The following is an 18,618-nucleotide window of genomic DNA, read 5'->3' as shown; positions in this document are numbered from 1 at the left end:
TTCCTCCTTCATTTTCCGAAATTTCTCAATGTCTCACAGCTTTGAAGTCATAAATAGTTCACTGGACTTATCTTTTCCAACTTTAATCTGATTCTTACTTACTCATGACTGCTAAATTTACCCTCCTGGTATTCCCGAGATCATTTTGGGGAATGACGAAGAGAATATAATTTGATGTAGCATTTTGTACAAGGTGGTTTCTTCTATTCTGGTTGAAAAAGGCACTGAAAAAATCTGAACATTTTAAAGTATCTGATTATATAAATATATGTAACTCTTAAGCATTTTCATCTTTTTCTTTGAAGGTGAATCTATAAATGATTATTAATATTCATATATTTTCAACATATATTTAAAAATGTAACTGTTTACTCTAGTGGGATACAACTAGTATTTCTTTATTTTGTGTTCATGACCATGCATTCACTTTCCTCGTGTTGCAAGGTGAAATTAACTAAGGAGGATTTATTTATGAAGCGTGTACTGTACATTCAACATCTCTGGCCACTGGGTAACCACCCATGCAAGTTTCTCCTGTTGTCTTTCTAGCTGTTGTGGGTTTATCTGCCTTATCCCTACCTCTACATGCCTTAAATCTTTCCCTATTCACTTATCTTCTTTATCCCAATGTCTCTTTTCCAGTGTGCGATCTCTCCTCTCTGATCTTGAGGGTGGCCATTACATTCCCCATTTACTCTCATCCTATAGGTTCTTAGATGCTTGCTATATATTATTATATATTATTATATTATACATATATTATATAATATATAATATATTATTATATAATATATAATTATAATAATATATAATATATATGATTATATTTATATATAATTATATAATATATGTGATATATATTATATATAATTGTATATAAATATATAATTGTATATATTATATATTATAACATATTATATACAATATAATATAATTATATATAATATTATATTATAATATATAATATAATATTGTATATATATTTTTTATATTATTAGCATTGGTAAATTAAGAACAATATTTTTGAGTGTTTGCTCCTAGTGATAGCATAATGAGTTATTATTTAAATTTTCTTCCAGTTAAACTCAGACTCAAATTATAGGACTGCTGGCCCATACCTAATTTATGAATTCTGCTGAGAGAAACATTTTTTTATTCTTCAGTCAGTGTGCATTGTTCTGACTTGACTTTTCTTTTCATTCTTCCAGGGAGAACCTCTTTCTCCAGAATAATTTACTTTCTAAACTTCTGAATACAAAACTAATAAGTAAGACTTAGCTTCTTTTAGGTGATTGTTAGACTACCAAAAATTGTTCTTTTTAATGTTTCCTTCTTTACTGATTCTACTATATTTTGTGAATTGTAAATTTTAAAAATTTGTAAGTGAAATCATATATTTCATAGAGAATCTTTTGAATTTGTGTCAATGAACATTTCCTAAAATGAAAAAAGAATAATTTCCTTTACTTCCATTTCTAAATATTGTTACACTTTTATAGTAAAAGTTTAGGTGCACAGTGACCAAGGGCTGGGGTAGCTGAAAGCATCCGATATCCTGTATTGTCAAATGGGAAACTTCCCTCATGAAAGCAGACCAGGTATTCTAGCTTTGTTGATCTCTTTGCCTGTGAACTTTCCCAGCTCTTGCAGCTTGTATAATACACTGTTGTCCTAATTTTATGTTGTCTTGGATCATATCATGTGTGTTAGATTGCTTCCTGAATTCATAAACTTTTTTAGCATAGTTGTTGTTCAGTCCTGTCTGACTCTTTGTGACATGGTGGACTGCAGCATGCCAGGCTTCCCTATCTCCTAGAGTTTGCTCAGACTCATGTCCATTAGGTTGGAGATGCCATTTAATCATCTCATCCTTTTAGAATAGAGTGTATGTCTTACACTTGGTAAAGAATCTGCTTGCAATGCTGGAGATCTGGGTTTGATCCCCGGGTCTGGAAGATCCCCTGGAGAAGGGAATGGCTACCCATTCCTATATTCTTGCCTGGAGGATATATCTTATATTTGTATATTTTCTATACTTCTATCATTCCAAAGATTACAGTGTAGTGAAGAAACTGAGTTTGTTACTAAACAGATTATCTCTAATTTTTAGCAAAAATACTTATGCAAGTGATTAACTTTTAACAATAGCACCCTAGAGAGGTGGGCATGGTAATTTAAACCTTAATTTTTATAGGTAAGGAAAATTATCCATAGAAATGAAATGAGCATTGAAAGATAATATAGAAAAATTGTTCTCTTAGCCTTTTTGAAATGGTCCCAATTTTCTACAGTGTGCACTTTACGTATTGTCTATTAGCATCTTTATTGGTGGATATGTAGAGATAGTATTTCCTTTTTTATTTTAGATGAGTGACTAAACATAAGCTTAAAACAGACAATTTAGGCTATCTAAAATATGAAATGAATGATTTACTTCTCAACTAACTCCAAATGTGTTAATTAATTACGATAGTGATGGTAATAATGTACAACTGACAGTTGGCAGTCACATTTAATGAGGAATTAAAACAAAATTTGTATTAAAGGTAAGATTTCTGTTTGTATTATAAATCTTTCACATCAGATAATTTTATAACAAATTGCTAGTCTTCTCATGTTTCTTTTTCTACAATCATGTATTAGTGAGTTATCAGCAAACACTGGAGTTACATTCCAATGAAAAGTTGACACTGAAATTTAAAATGTCAAAATATATTTTATATTCTCTTTATGAACACACACATGCACGCATGCACACACTACTTCAGAATAACATAAGTGATTTAAAAGTATGACTCTAACTACAGACACCCTTATGTAATATAAAAATATATTCCAGCAACTTATCTGTTGTACTTTTCCTCTTAAATAAGTGTTCATCATTTTGCTTTATTTAGTGACTAAATCATAAGCTGCAGTTCTAGCTGCATTTGTTATTTGCAGTTATCTGGTCTTTGAATCATAGGCCTAATATCTAATATGTGCTTCAGATCTTTCCTCCTTGAGTTTTTTTTCCTGGCCCACAGGAAAACAGAGGCAATTTCATTACACAGGGTGTTGTGCTGAATAATATAAACCAGCACATGTGTTATAAGTACTACACTATATAGTTCTGCACAAGAGAAAAAAAATGCACTTTGTTCTCTTTAATAGACATTTAAGGGATTTCCCTGGTGGTCCAGTGGTTAAGACTTCACCTTCCGATGCAGGGGTTACAGGTTGGATCCCTGGTAGGACAGCCAAGATCCCACATGTCTGGAGGCCAAAAAACCAAAACATAAAACAAAGGCAATATTGTAACAAATTCAAAACAGACTTTAAAAATGGTCCACATAAAAAAACTTAATTAAAAAAGACGCTTAAGTCGGAAGAATCAGACTATATATAGGAAGAAGCCAGAGCGCCCACTGCCTGGAGGGGCGCCCTTGGGCCTGGCGGACTGTCCTCTGGCACATCTCCTTTGCACGAAGTTAAACCAGAAGACTTACTGCTGCAGTTAGACACTAAGCAGTGATCGTTTGTTCATTAACCACACACCCCTTGATGTTCTACTCTCATTTACACAATGTCAATATGCTTCTTGCAGTTCTTTTTGCTCTTCTCAAACAAACGATGACCTTTAATTGAAAGGAGAAAATTAGTTGTGATATTGTGGCAAGGGATACCTTGTGGAATTGAATTCATCAGAACAAGACTTTGGGGCTGAGAGAGAGCTGAAGGCAGGGGAACAAAATCAAGTAGGAATACTCAGAAGGAGACTGACATGCGGAATAGATTTATAACGAACAGATGAATAGGAAGTCTATATAGAGGAACAATAGATTAATAATGCCTGAATGTACCATTCATTGTCTTCTGTCTCAAATTCTTTTTGTGGAGACCTGACAGTAAGCTGCTTGCAGTGGATTCTTCCTTTTCTTTCTGAAATCATGCTGTTCAGGACTAATCAGTCATCATAACAATGTACATGTCCTCCATTAGCGCTTACCCTCCTAAAAGCTTCAAGCCTACAAAATGTCCCGATTCACTCCTTGGTTTTATTTTCTCTAAACTCTGTATACTCCCTTTGCACAGCCTCTGGGCCTAATTAAGTGATTTTTAAAAATTAGGTTAGCAAAAAAGAAGAAAAATGCCCCTGTTTTTATTGCAGTTGCAAAGATTAAATGATGCCTCTACATTGCAATGCTGACACAGACAGTGATAATATATAAAGATGAAAAGGCAATAGAATCCTTGCATGTTTCCCCCTCTCACCTTCCTTCTTATTCTTTTAGGGACAAAAGAAGGCAGTTTTCTTTTTTCCATCATCTCTGTCACAATACTGACTGGCCTGCCTTGGGAAATCACCTCTAGAGTGACACAGAGTTTGTACCAAGTTCAGGCAGATGACAAAACCAAGGATCAAGTAATATGCAATAGAGAAATGATTTGGAGGTGCTTTTCAAAACATGAAAGTCTTTTGGGTGCTGGCCCTGACCAGGGGTGCAGAGAACACATTAAATAGATCGAGCTATTTTCCGATAATATTGACAAATGTATATGTGCTCTGAAGCCTTCCCCAACTTTCCCAAGCAGAATAAGTGATACAGGGTGTGCTGTTCTCAAAAGAGAACTCTAGCCCAATATCTGGCAATCTGAAGAATCGTGAAGGATTGAAGTTACTGAATGTTTGAACTAAAAGCCATCCAAAATTCTGAAATAGATGATCCCATTTATCTACTGCAGCATAATAAGCGACCCCAAACTTAGGGCTGTCAAATGTCAGCCATTTCTTTATGCTCTGATTTTCTGTGGATCAGGATTAGAAACAGCATCTCGGGAATGGTTGTCTCAGTTCCATGTCTGGGGCTGCTCCTGGGAAGACTCGGGAGGCGGAGGTGACACACTTCTGAGGCTGGAGCCATCTGGAGCTTTCTTCACCTGCAAGTCAGGGTTCCTGAGCTGGGTTGACCAGAAGACTCCGTTGACTGTCAATCAGGCACTTACATGTGCTGACTCCATGCAGCTCAGGGTTTTCCCAGCAAGGCAAGCTGCTAGGAGGGCTGTATTCTGTGAAGGAAGCTCTCCCTTCCCAGCCCTCTCTTGCAGAGAGCAAGCTTTCCAACAGAGCTCATGGAAGCTGTATACTTTTTGGGACCTCACCTTGAAAGTCACATAGCATCACTGCCTCTGTAATCTGTAGGTCAAGGCAGTCACAGTCATGCCCAGATTTAAAAGACTAGGCACGTCAAAGAACCTAGGGCCATCTTTTAAGGCCAGCACATTATACCCATAGTACTTTCTCTGTACTTTTTGCAAAGCCTGTCTGCGACTCTGGTCCATGTTATTTGTTCTCTTTCCCCTAGATGGCTATGAGTTTATGCAATACAAGCATTTTTAATATTAAAAGAAACACTTTTTAGATTCTAAAAAAATATCAACTGAAATTTACTAAAAATATTGAATGAAACAAGACTGATGTTTACAAACTCACCTAGAGAAAATTAAAGGGTTATGTAATTGGAGATAACCAAATATACATGGTTTATCCCTTATTTAAATGTGGCCATTTGTATTTGAATACTTGATAGGCATGAGTCCAGTAAAATTTCAGCCTTAAACAGATCAGTTATACAGTCCTAAAGGAGATAAGTCCTGGGTGTTCATTGGAAGGACTGATGTTGAAGCTGAAACTCCAATACTTTGGCCACCTGATGTGAAGAGCTGACTCATTGGAAAAGACCCTGATGCTGGGAAAGATTGAGGGCAGGAGGAGAAGGGGACGACAGAGGATGAGATGGTTGGATGGCATCACTGACTCCATGGACATGGGTTTGGGTGGACTCCGGGAATTGGTGATGGACAGGGAGGCCTGGCGTGCTGCGATTCATGGGGTCGCAAAGAGTCGGACACAACTGAGTGACTGAACTGACCTGAATACAGTCTGTATTTTTTTTTTTTTTTGGTGTATTACATTGTTTCAGAGTTTTCTTGAGCTTTTAGGAAGGGGACAGTCCTACTGGTCTCTAGGAAAGCTCTGTCAAATAAATGTCTGGCTGTTGTTATTTAGTCACTCAGTCATGTCTGACTCTTTGTGACTCCATGGACTGTAGCCCACCAGGCTCCTCTGTCCATAGTATTCTCCAGGCAAGAATACTGGAATGGGTTGCCATTTCCTTCTCCAAAGGATCTTCCCCACCCAGGGATCGAATCCAGGTCTCCTTCACTGGTAGATGGATTCTTTACCACTGAGCCAATGTCTGGTAGACAACAACAGAAAGGCCATAAAATGTATGTCAACTTGCTTTCCGAGTGTAGATTGAAACGTGAATTTAGCATCAGGGTAGTAGGTCATGAGAAAAAGGAGACTGTGACTCTGGAACTTTACATCTAGGGTTGCCACTTATATTCAGAGTTCTCATGGTCTTCTTGCTTTTCCTCTAAGGACAGTACTCACTCTTTTCAGGGCCCTCCTTCCTGCCTGGATGCTGTTCTGTAGCATAAGTGTGCCTCCCTCTGCCGCTACTTCACAACTTCTACTTAATTATCTACTCATTAACTTTCCTAACCACTGAATGCAGCCCCCGGTCCTATTAGTTACACTCTATATTTTTGCTGTGGCATTTACCTATTATAAAACTATGTATTTATGTCTGTCTTCCTTGCTGTCTTCCTCGCAGTGTAAATTCCGTGAGAATAGATTTATTTTCTAATACAGTTCCAGTTCTTAGAGCAGTGTCTGGCTCATAGTAAGCAATTACTGTACACATTTGTTATATGGGAGAATGAAGACAAAGAATGTGAAGACAGCCTTCCTTGTGCAAGAGCTTAGAAGGTAATTAGGTCTTGATACATGTAAGTCTTTAACATTATACAACTTTGAATATCACATCTAAGGGGCATGATCAATGGTACTTTTTTTTTTTTTTTTTACTCTAGCTGAAGCACCAAAACCAGACATAAAATAGAAGCCACCCCCTCCCATATTCTGAGATGCTGTTTTAGGTCATCTGTGAATTACAAAGGAGGTGGCCTGAAACTTTTTCTGCATCGTTAGACCCTCCAGGTATATAAAAAAAGACCTGGGAATTCATTACAGGGATGTTTTTCAATGGGAATTTCCTTGGACAAAAAATTTTAGGGAGGCGAGGTACATTTTCTGTCTAAACCAGGTGAGAAGAACTTTGGGGAAAACACTTAGGGATCTTGACATGTATGCTCCATGCTGTAGACACAGGGGTTGTTACCTGGCGCAGGTGTGAGGAAAAATTGAAAAGCTTTATAATTGCCGGCGGAGCAGGAGGAAAGCTGGAGCGGGAGCATGGTGCACGCCCCCTGATGTTGGTGCAAAGAGGCACTTTTCCACAGATGGACCTGGCGGGTGCTGTGCTTAGTGAGATAGGTCAGACTGAGAAAGTCAGATACTGTGTGCTTTCACTCAAACGTGGAATCTCAAAAACAGAAGGAACCAATAAAACAAAACAGAAGCAGACTCACAGAGACAGCAAATTAGTGGTTACCACGGGGGTGGGATAGGGTAAGGGTGAAATAGGTGAAGGAGATTAAGAGGTACAAACTAGTAGTTACGAGATAAAATATGTGTCACAGGGATGTAATGTACAGCACAGGGAACACAGTCAATATTTATAATATTTGTGTGGTGTATAATCTACAAAAATATGGAATCACTATGTTATATACCTGAAGAGAATATAATATTGTAAGTCAACTATGCTTCAGTTAAAAAAAAAAATGCACATTTCTAGGGGGAGCCAGACACAGAGCCCTTAGAAAGGACCTGGATTTGAGGGGCTCAATGATTTTGAAAGGAACCGCCTAGAATTCACTCCTGGAGGAGTGAATAGCAGGCTAAGCAGGGATGTGCTAATTGTGGGGACAACATGTGTCCCTGACTGGATTGACAGGGAGGAAGACCACCAAGGAATCCACAAACATTTCCTCTTCCATGGGAGAGAACATAATAATGTCTGTTACTAATTGGGGTTAGGGAGGAAAGAATAAGAAAAGGGAATTGGTTGAGAGATTCATGCTTAGATGTTAGGTTGCAAATGACTTGATAACTCCACCCCGCCCCTGAAAGTGGGAGTTCTTGTTAATACCTAGGAGTGATAAAGAGTATTTTATCCAGGAATGAATAAGAACAATTCAGAACTGGAAAGAACAGCTAAAAAATAAATGCAGCTATTTTCTATTTTTAACCTTCCAACCCTGGCTCAGTCAATTTCAAGGTTATATACAGTTTAGCAAATACTATTAACTAGTAAAACATTTATGGTGTAGTTTTGAGTAAAAAGCCCAATGTCTTACACTTTATGAACAATATAAGCTCATCTTTATTTCACATATGTATGTATACATATACACATATATAATGTATAAAGACACACACACACACTGGTATACATAGAAAAAGAAAATGGATGTTAATACATCTATATCTAAATGTTAACACAGATTTTTTTCCCCCATTTTCTTGATTTAAATTTTCTTTATTTCCTCACGGCCAGAAGAAGGCCTATTCTTTACTCATTTTTTTTTTTGAAAATTTATTTATTTACTTTTCTTAACTTTTTATTTTATATCAGAGTATAGCTGATTAACAGGGCTTCCCTGGTGGCTCAGCAATAAAGAATCCACCTGCAGTGCAGGAGATGCAGGTTCAATCCCTTAAACAACAAACAAACAAAAAAAAGCTGATTAACAATGTTATGTTTCAGGTAGACAGCAAAGGAATTCAACCATGTGCTAAGTTACTTCAGTCGTGTCCGACTCCTTGTGACCCCATGGACTGTAGCCCACCAGTCTCCTCTGTGGGATTCTCCAGGCAAGAATGCTGGAGTGTGTTGCCATTTCCTTCTCCAGGGATCTTCTCATACATATTTACACTCTCCCCTCCCATCCAGGCTGCTACATGATCTTGATAAGAGTACCCTGTGCTCTGCAGTAGGTCCTTGTTGGTTATCAGTTTTACGTATAGCAATGTATACATGTCCATCCCAAACTCCCTAATTATCCCTTCCCTCTAATCTTCCCTCAGCAATCATAATTTCATTCTCTAAGTCTGTGAATCTGTTCCCATTTTGTATATAAATTCATTTGTATCATTTTTTAGATTCTGCATATGAAGGATGTCATAGGATATTTCTCCTTCTCTGTCTGACTCACTTCACTCAGTATGAAATCTCTAGGTCCATTCACGTTGCTGCAAATGGCATTATTTCATTCTTTTTAATGGTTGAGTAGTATTCCATTGTATATATGTACCACGTCTTTATCCAGTCCTCTGCTGATGGACATTTAGGTTACTTCCATGTCTTGGCTATTATAAACAGTGCTCCAGTGAATACTGGGGTGCATATACCCTTTCAGATCATGTTTTTCTCTGGATATATGCCCAGAAGTGGAATTGCAGGGTCATATGCTAGTTCTATTATTAGATTTTTAAGGAACCTACATACTTTTCTCCATAATGGTTGTACCAATTTACATTTCCATCAACAGTGTAGAAAGGTTCCCTTCTCTCTATGCCCTCTCCAGCATTTATTTTTGTTTGTGGGTTTTTTTGATGATAATCATTTTGACTGGTGTGAGGTGATATCTCATTGTAGTTTTGATTTGTATTTCTCTAATAATTAGTGATGTTGAAAATTTGTTCATGTGCTTATGGCCATCTGTATGTCTTCTTTGGAGAAATGTCTTTTTAGGTCTTCTGTCCATTTTTTGATTGGGTTGGGTTTTCTGTTTGTTTTTTGATACTGAGCTTCATGAACAGTTTATCAACTTTGGAGATTAATCCCTTGTTGACACTACTGTTTGCAAATATTTTCTCCCATTCTGTGGGTTGTCTTTTCATTTTGTTTATGACTTCCTTTGCTGTGCAAAAGCCTTAGAGTCTGATTAGGTCCCATTTGTTTATTTTTGTTTTTATTTTCCTTACTTTAGGAGATATTGCTGTGATTTATGTCAAGAGTGTTCTGTCTGTCTTTTCCTGTTAGAGTTTTATAGTATCCAGTCTTACATTTCATTATTTAATCCACAATAAAGAAATATGGTTGGCTTCCTATTTCCTACCACATGTAATGGTGAACTACAGGTTAATTGTGTTAATTTAAATAGAAAAGCTATTACATATGGGGATGGGGAGAAAGTTCCTTTCAGAATCCTAGAAACATAATGTGTATGATTTTAACTCAATGGATTTATCTACATAAAAATTCAGGAATTTTGTTCAGTGGACAATATTGCAGAAAATATTCACAGATGAATAACAGACTGGGAGATTTTGCAAAGGACTTAATAATGAAACTGTAAAAGTGTCTTCTAACCAACCAAAAATGGTGGAGAAATTAGTAAGGAAATTGGCCATAAAATGACTTGTGATTAGTCGCTCAGCCATGTCCGACTCTTTGCGACCCTATGGATGGTAGTCTGCCAGGCTCCTCAGCCCGTGGGGATTCTCCAGGTAAGAATACTGGAGTGGGTTGCCATGCACTCCTCCAGGGGATCTTCCCAACCCAGGGATCGAACCCAGGTCTCCTGCACTGCAGGTGGATTCTTTACCATCTGAGCCATCAGGGAAGCCCATAAAATTAATTAAAGATGTAAAACCGCTTAATAATCAGATAAACAAGAATTAAAACAAAAATAAAATATTAATTCATGCCCACTGGATTCACAAAAAGATACAACCTACTGATGACCAGAGCATGGAGGAATGATACTTGTCATCTACATTTCGTAGGATCTTAGTCTGGTGCAGCCTTTTTGGAGGGAAATACAGAGTAGTGAATTTGCAAATGCTTATGTCTTATTCAACAATTCAATATTTGTTATTATACTCCTGAAAATCTAGCCCTCAGTTCCAAGCAGAGACATGACTGAAGTATGTTTGTGTAAGTAGAGTACTGGGGGCAAGTTAGGTATTTTTTATTAGGAAAGTGAAAAAAAGCAAAACATGTTGATCCTATACTATAGAATAGTTAACTAACATGGCTGATCTTGAAAATTTAACTTTAACTGGAAAAAGTGAAAAAAACAACTGGTGTAGATGTTTAATTCTGTTATTTTCGCCTGTGGTGAAAATCAAATACCATGTTAAATTATATTTTAAAGGGCTTTCCCTGATAGCTCAGTTAGTAAAGAATCCACCTGCAATTCAGGAGACCCTGGTTCGATTCCTGGGTTGGGAAAATCCACTGGAGAAGGGATAGGCCCCCCACTCCAGTATTCTGGCCTGGAGAATTCCATGCACTGTGTAGTCTTTGGGGTCCCAAAGAGTTGGACACGACTGAGTGACTTTCACTTTCACTTTAATGTAGACAGTGAACGTAGGTAGTGAAGGAGAGGGAAGCCTGGCATGCTGCAGTCCACAGGGTTGCAAAGAGCTGGACCTGACTAAACGAGTCCATAAAGACCTATTTTATTCTATTATGAATCTCTTTGGAATCCCTTTACAAAACTGAGTAGAATAGTTAGCATTATACCTTAGAGCTTGCTGCATATTAAGTTTTTAACTGTTATGCATTTTGGAATTTAGTGTGGATTATTTCTGTTTAAGGCAGTTTTCTTGTACGTCTTCACGATGCCATAAACACACAACAGATACGGAAAACACTTCTGTCATTATAAACTGGAGAATTGACACCGTCTACCATTCTACTCTGCTAATACGAGGCAGTATGTTCACTCTGGGAAACTAAAACATACCAAGTCTTAGGTCTAACAGGATTACACTTTATTTTTTTTGTTGTTGTTTCTGAAGGTGTTGTTGTTGTTGTTCAGTCGCTAAGACATGTTTGACTCTTTGCGACCCATGAGCTGGAGCGTGCCAGGCTTCCCTGCCCTTCTGGAATTTGCTCAAACTCATGTCCATTGATTGATTCGGTGATGCTATCCAACCATCTTATCCTCTGTCACCCCCTGCTCCTCCTGCCTTCAATCTTTCCCAGCATCAGGGTCTTTTCCAATGAGTCGTTGGCTCTTTGCATCAGTTGGCCAAAGTATTGGAGCCTCAGGTTCAGCATCAGTCCTTCCAATGAATATTCAGGGTTGATTTCATTTGGGATTGACGGGTTTGATTTCCTTGCAGTCCAAGGTAGACTCTCAAGAGTCTTCTCCAGCATCAAAAGAGACACAGGTAAATAGAACAGTATTATGGACTCTACGGGAGAGGGCAAGGGTGGGATGATTTGGGAGAATGGCATGGAAGCATGTAAATTATCATATGTGAAACGAATCACCACCGGTCCAGGTTCAATGCATGATACAGGGTGCTTGGGGCTGGTGCACTGGGATGACCTGGAGGGATGGGATGCGGAGGGAGGTAGAAGGGGGGTTCTGGAAGGGGAAAACATGTATACCCATGATGGATTCATGTCAATGTATGGCAAAACAAATACAATATTGTAAAGTTAAAAAATAGAAAATAAACTAATAAAAAAAATAAATTAAAAAAAAAAAAAAGAGTCTTCTCCAGCATCAGAGTTCAACAGCATCAATTCTTTGGCACTCAGCCTTCTTTATGGTCAAGCTCTCACATCCATATATGACTACTGGAAAAACCATAGCTTTGACTAGATGGACCTTTGTCAGCAAAGTGATGTCTCTGCTTTTTAAAACACTGTCTAGGTTTGTCATAGCTTTTCTTCCAAGAGCAAGCATCTTTTAATTTCCTGGCTGCAATCACTGTCCGCAGTGGTTTTGGAGCCCAGGAAAATAAAATCTGCCACTGTTTACATTTTTTTCCCATGTATTTACCATGAAATGATAGGACCAGATGCCATGATCTTTGTTTTTTGAATGTTGTGCTCTAAGCCAGCTTTTTCACTCTCTTCTTTTACCTTCATCAAGAGGCTCTTTAGTTCTGAAGGTTTAGTTCTGATGGTGTGGTGACTAGTTATTCCTTTTGTAACATATATTATGCACAGCCCGAAATAATCCATTAAGCATTCTGTCCTTTTTCTCTTACTGTTAAACTTTAAATCCAATGCTTTTACAAAATTAATATTTTGCCAACCTGATGTACCAGATTTATCACATACTATGATATTTATTTTCTTTAAAGTCACACTGAATATTGGTCCATACCTGACTTGAGCTTTTCTCTTTGCATTATTCCTTGTATAGGAGAAATATGGATTAGAAAAGCAGTGTAAAATAAAGATAAGAAGGTTAGAAAATGCTTCCCTAAGTAATTGAAAATGAGTTATGAGTTATCAAAAAGTGATATTATAGTTCTTAAGTAAAATCTAAATATGATTGATAACTGTATTCATTTGCCAAGGATTAAAATCTCATTAGATAACAATGGAGTATAACCTACAGGATAAAGTTCTTCATAAAGTAGCTAATAGTTTTCTCAGAATATAACATAGAAAACTGAGCAATTAGCAGTATGGGGTGGCCAGTGGCGAACAGTATTTGATTTTCATAAAATCTGCACAAATTCATATTCTTCCACTTCACACACACAGAAAAGCCTGTTATTTTATTGCATTCAGTCTCCTCTTTGGGGAAATGTGTTTAGGAGTAATAGATTTCATCTTGAGCTCTCTGCTTCTGTTCTATGACATTTATCCACGATAAATTTTAAATTGCCAGAAAATGCAAGTTATTGATCTTTATCAGTAGATTTATTTACTGTCTGTCACTCTTGAATTTTCAGAAATTTTCCTTATAACATATGTATATTTTGTTTCTAACCTTCCAATATCTTGCATGGTATTTAATATTCATATGTATCTTCCTTTTTGTTACACTGGAGTTTTAGAATGCTAGCCTGTGGTATGTTCTTCACATACTATAAATTAAAATATTTTTCATCCTTTAAAATGCCATGTTATCCATGATCCATCTTTTACTAAAATCAAATCACATCTTATTCTCACCTAAGTATTTAACAGATATTCTTTCCTGTGTTACTAGGAAAACATAACTGGTTTTTAAAAGATTTTTAGTTGTAATTATAACAATATCCTTCTTCTCCTGATGACTTTTTTTTCCCAGGCGGTCTATTTTTATCCTGACATTTTTGTCCATCCTATGAATTTCATCATAGGGAAGAAACAGCAGTTTGTCTTAGAACAGCTCAATTTTGATCTCCAGGTGACAAGCTGATATTTCTTTCCTTTGAACAAGCTTTTAATATGATGGGTTAAATGTCAAGGAAAAAACTCTCATCCTATATTGAACCTAACCTCATTTTTCTTAATATTAATGACATATTGAGATTTGATTTCTTTAAAATAAGGTTTTGTTTTTTTAACAGAGATAAAGATTTTTTTCAAAAGAAAGCATTTATTTGGGTATCTTGTCAGTTCAGTTCAGTTGCTCAGTCATGTCAGACTCTTTGCGACCCCATGGACTGCAACACACCAGGCCTCCCTGTCCATCACCAACTCTCAGAGTTTACCCAAACTCATGTCCACTGAGTCGGTGATGCCATCCAACCATCTCATCCTCTGTCGTCCCCTTCTCCTCCTGCCTTCAATCTTTCCCAGCATCAGGGTCTTTTCCAATGAGTCAGCTCTTCGCATCAGGTGGCCAAAGTATTGGAATTTCAGCTTCAATATCAGTCCTTCCAATGAACACCCAGGACTGATCTCCTTTAGGATGGACTGGTTGGATCTGCTTGCTGTCCAAGGGACTCTCAAGAGTCTTCTCCAACACCACAGCTCAAAAGCATCAGTTCTTTGGCGCTCAGCTTTCTTTATAGTCCAACTCTCATATCCATACATGACTACTGGAAAAACCATAGCCTTGACTAGATGGGTATGTTGATATAAAGCATATAGTGTAATGGCAACATATTTTTATTTTTAAATATGAAGTAAGTCATCAACTTTACAGTTATTCACTCATCTTTAGTCATTTAACTGAGGTCCTAGCTGTGCTTGCATGCTCAGTCGTGTTCGACTCTTTGTGACCCCATTGTCTGTAGCCTGCCAGGCTCCTCTGCCCATGGAATTTTCCAGGCAATAATTCTGGGGCACATTGCCATTTCCTACTCCAAGGGATCTTCTCCACCCAGGAAGTGAACCCGTGTCTTCTACATCTCCTGCATTGGCAGGTGGATTCTTAACACTGTGCCATCTGGGAAGTCCTTTAAAGTTATTCATTCATCTTTACTCATTTCTTCAAGGTCGTAGATGCAACATTAGGTTTAAAGAATAAAACTTGGGATCTCTAGACTAAAAATTCTATGACAGACTTTTATTCATTTTTAGCTGTAAATATGGTCTGTTGTGAAAACCTTGAAGGAGAGAAAAGACTAACGGAGCTAGCAAAAGAAATATCTTTTAGATTAAAGGAAATTATAAAAAGGATATTTCTAAAAATAATTTTTAAATATTACTGGCTCCTTCAATAGACCACACACAATGATGCTTTGGAAACACAAATATTCTTTAATATTTGTTGATAAAATACATTATATTACTTGTTTACTGTTTACCTAAGGCCATTCATTATACAGCAGAAGCTAAACTTATTAAGCCACTTACCAAGCCTGAAAACACATTTCTTTTCATAGCTTTACAGCAGACAGGATATGAAATAAGGCACTTTAAGAGAAGTGACGTGACTCTCATATAACTTTAAAACGAGGAAGAAACATGAGGTTTGAGGTTTTTAGCCTACTATACACATCTACAATTACAGTAGTCTATCCTTACTATCATTTGTACACACATACAGACACACACATACATGCACACACACACATGCGCATGAACACGTTTAAAAGATCTGTCCTGCACTTGTGTCAATGATAGCCACAAGCCACATGGAGATATCTAGGCTTACATTTAATCTAATGTTGATAAAAAGTTCACTTCCAGGTTTGCACTGTTTACGTTTTCAAGTGCTCTGAAGCTGTCTGTGGCTGTTGGCTACCAGGGTGAACAGCACAGGTTGGAAACATTCCCATCGTTGCAGAGCATTCCCTTGGGAACTGCTGCTAATTGGTTTCCCAGTGTGGAAGGAGGGGTCTTGAATACCTTTGATTCTTTCATGATGTGATCTAGTATCGAATGCACTCAGTCTTTTAGTATCATGCATTTTGCTCCACTTGCAGCGAGCTGTGACGTGCGTCCTTTTCACAAACTTCAAATTTAAAAACATCCTCACCACTGCTTGCTATCAAGTTTGTCTTTTACAGTGTTCAGTTCAGTTCAGTCGCTCAGTCGAGTCCAACTCCTTGCGACCCCATGGACTGCAGCATGCCAGGCCTCCCTGTCCATCACCAACTCCCAGAGTTTACCCAAACTCATGTCCATAAAGTCAGTGATGCCATCTAACCATCTCATCCTCTGTCATCCCCTTCTCCTCTCACCTTCAGTCTTTCCCAGCATCAGAGTCTTTTCCAGTGAGTCAGTTCTTCACATCAAGTGGCCAAAGTATTGGAGTTTCAGCTTCAGCATCAGTCCTTCCAATGAATATTCAGGACTGATTTCCTTTAGGATGGACTGGTTGGATCTCCTTGCTGTCCAAGGGACTCTCAAGAGTCTTCTCCAACACCACAGTTCAAAAGCATCAATTTTCAGCACTCAGCTTTCTTTATGGTCCAACTCTCACATCCATGTATAACTACTGGCAAAACCATAGCTTTGACTAGGTGGACCTTTGTTGGCAAAGTAATGTCACCTGTGAAATAACTGGACAGCTTGCTCACCAATCCCACTATAGAGCAAAAGAAGTACATTTTCTTAGAGGAAATGAAGAGTAAGTATTTATGTTTGGTTACTCAGTTCTGGAATTAGATTTTTTTTAAAAATCATTTACCTTGATGTATTTCAAGACAAATTTAAAAAATGTGTTGCCTCTATTGAAACTTTTCTCTTTGAGTAATTTTTCTTCAGAATGTTTTGCTTTGTAATTTTACCAGATTTCTGACATTCTGAACAATGCCTTGAAGGAATTATCTTTTACAAATCTGAAAAATTCTTGGTGACGAAGACCATGGAAATTTCAAGCAATAGAATATTAATTATATTAAAACACAAGAGGCAAAATTTACAAGGCCAGCGAGGTATAGTAGGTGTCATTTAAAAATGATCAGATGCTTTAACCAAAAGTTGTTTTATATAAAGTTAATTCTATCAAAATAAGTGACTTTATCCCTGTTGTTGTTGTTGTTTAGTCATTAAGTTGTTTCCAACTCCTTGCAACCCTATGGACTGTGGCCAACCCGCCTCCTTGGCCATGAGATTCTCCAGGCCAGAATACTGGAGTGGGTTGCCATTTCCTCCTCCAGAGGATCTTCCCGATCCAGGGATCAAACCCGTGTCTCCCATGTATTGGCAGGTGGATTCTTTACTGTTGAGCCATGTGGGAAGCTCATTATCCTTGTTATGGAGAAGTTAAACTGAAGTTCAAAGAGGTACTGAAATTCGCAGAGGGAGTGGTTGCAGAGCAAAGATTCAAGCTTACATCCACCAAACTTCCAATTCTTGTGCTGTCAAGTATGCAACACTGATGTCCTAGTAAACTAGGGTAAAAAAGTAAAAAAGTTAAAAAAAAAAAAAAGACAACCCCCCTCTGTGCTTTTCTGTGATGTAAACACTCCCACTGTGGCCACGGTTAGACTGTCAGCGGTGTTAAACCTCACAAAACTCCCAAATGTTTTGTTATCCTCTCTTTGGATCTACTCCAAGCCACTCCACCACACCCCTACCACTCTGCCTCCTTAATAAACAGAGAAACTTTGAATGACAAAAATAAGTGAACAGTTCTCCTAAAGATAAGAATGTTACAGAAGTATGGACTATCACCCTCCTCTGCCCCTGAATTTTATTATGCTGTCTTGTCAATTAGGGAGAGCTAGCTTAGCTTTTTTATCCAAGTATGATTATTTTTGAAGACAGTGAAATACTTTACTATAATTCTCTTTTCTTTGAACTTTGTTGCATGATATAGATCCTAAAAGTTCTAGCAGATTATCATTCCTACTGGATATTCAATTGGGTTCTCTTCTTTTCTCTCAACAAGCTTGTGGCAGGATGGTGTCTGATCACAGGTAAACAATTCTGTTGAATAATTAAGTAAAACGTGAAAAGCCCTGTGCAGATAGTGAAATCCCATATACTCGATGCTAAGACTTTATTCTCATCTTTTCTGGAGGAGGATCATCAAGACTCAAGTGACTATATTATCTAATAAAAATCATAAAGAATAGAATATTATTAAGTATAAGTGTTAAATGGGCTGTTTTATTTTTTACAGATGATCTCCAAATTATAATTACAAATAATCAGTATAAAGTTACAAGTAGGCTGACTTGTTCAATTACGCGCATGCCTATCTCAAGAGTACCTCGATTCTCTGCACCCAATGCGGAAGCCATATTGTGTGCTCAGATTCTCAGCCATGTCCAGCTCTCTGTGACCCCCTGGACTGCAGCCCGCCAGGCTCCTCTGTCCATGGGATGCTGCAGGCAAGAACACCGGAGCGGGTTGCCATTTCCTACTCCAAGGGATCTTCCCAACCCAGCGATCAAACATGGGTCCCTTGTGTCTTCTGCATTGGCAGGCAGATTCTTTACCGCTGAACCGCCTGGGAAGCCCTGAAACCATGTTACTCTCATTCTAATACACTTGCCCAGAATGGAGAGAGTTTTCATTC

The 18,618-nt window shown here is 37.7% G+C and overlaps 1 protein-coding gene across 1 annotated transcript in view; it reads left to right on the top strand.

Annotated features, from left to right (window-relative positions):
• Nucleotides 1-18,618, top strand: part of LOC145518944 (uncharacterized) — a 142,773-nt gene that overhangs the window by 86,972 nt on the left and 37,183 nt on the right. The gene's annotated exons all lie outside the window — the stretch shown is intronic.

This window comes from Giraffa tippelskirchi, chromosome 8, assembly GCF_054371585.1.
Source record: "Giraffa tippelskirchi isolate mGirTip1 chromosome 8, T2T-mGirTip1v1.2.pri, whole genome shotgun sequence".
NCBI lineage: Eukaryota > Metazoa > Chordata > Mammalia > Artiodactyla > Giraffidae > Giraffa > Giraffa tippelskirchi.
This window is presented reverse-complemented; position numbering and strand designations above follow the sequence as displayed.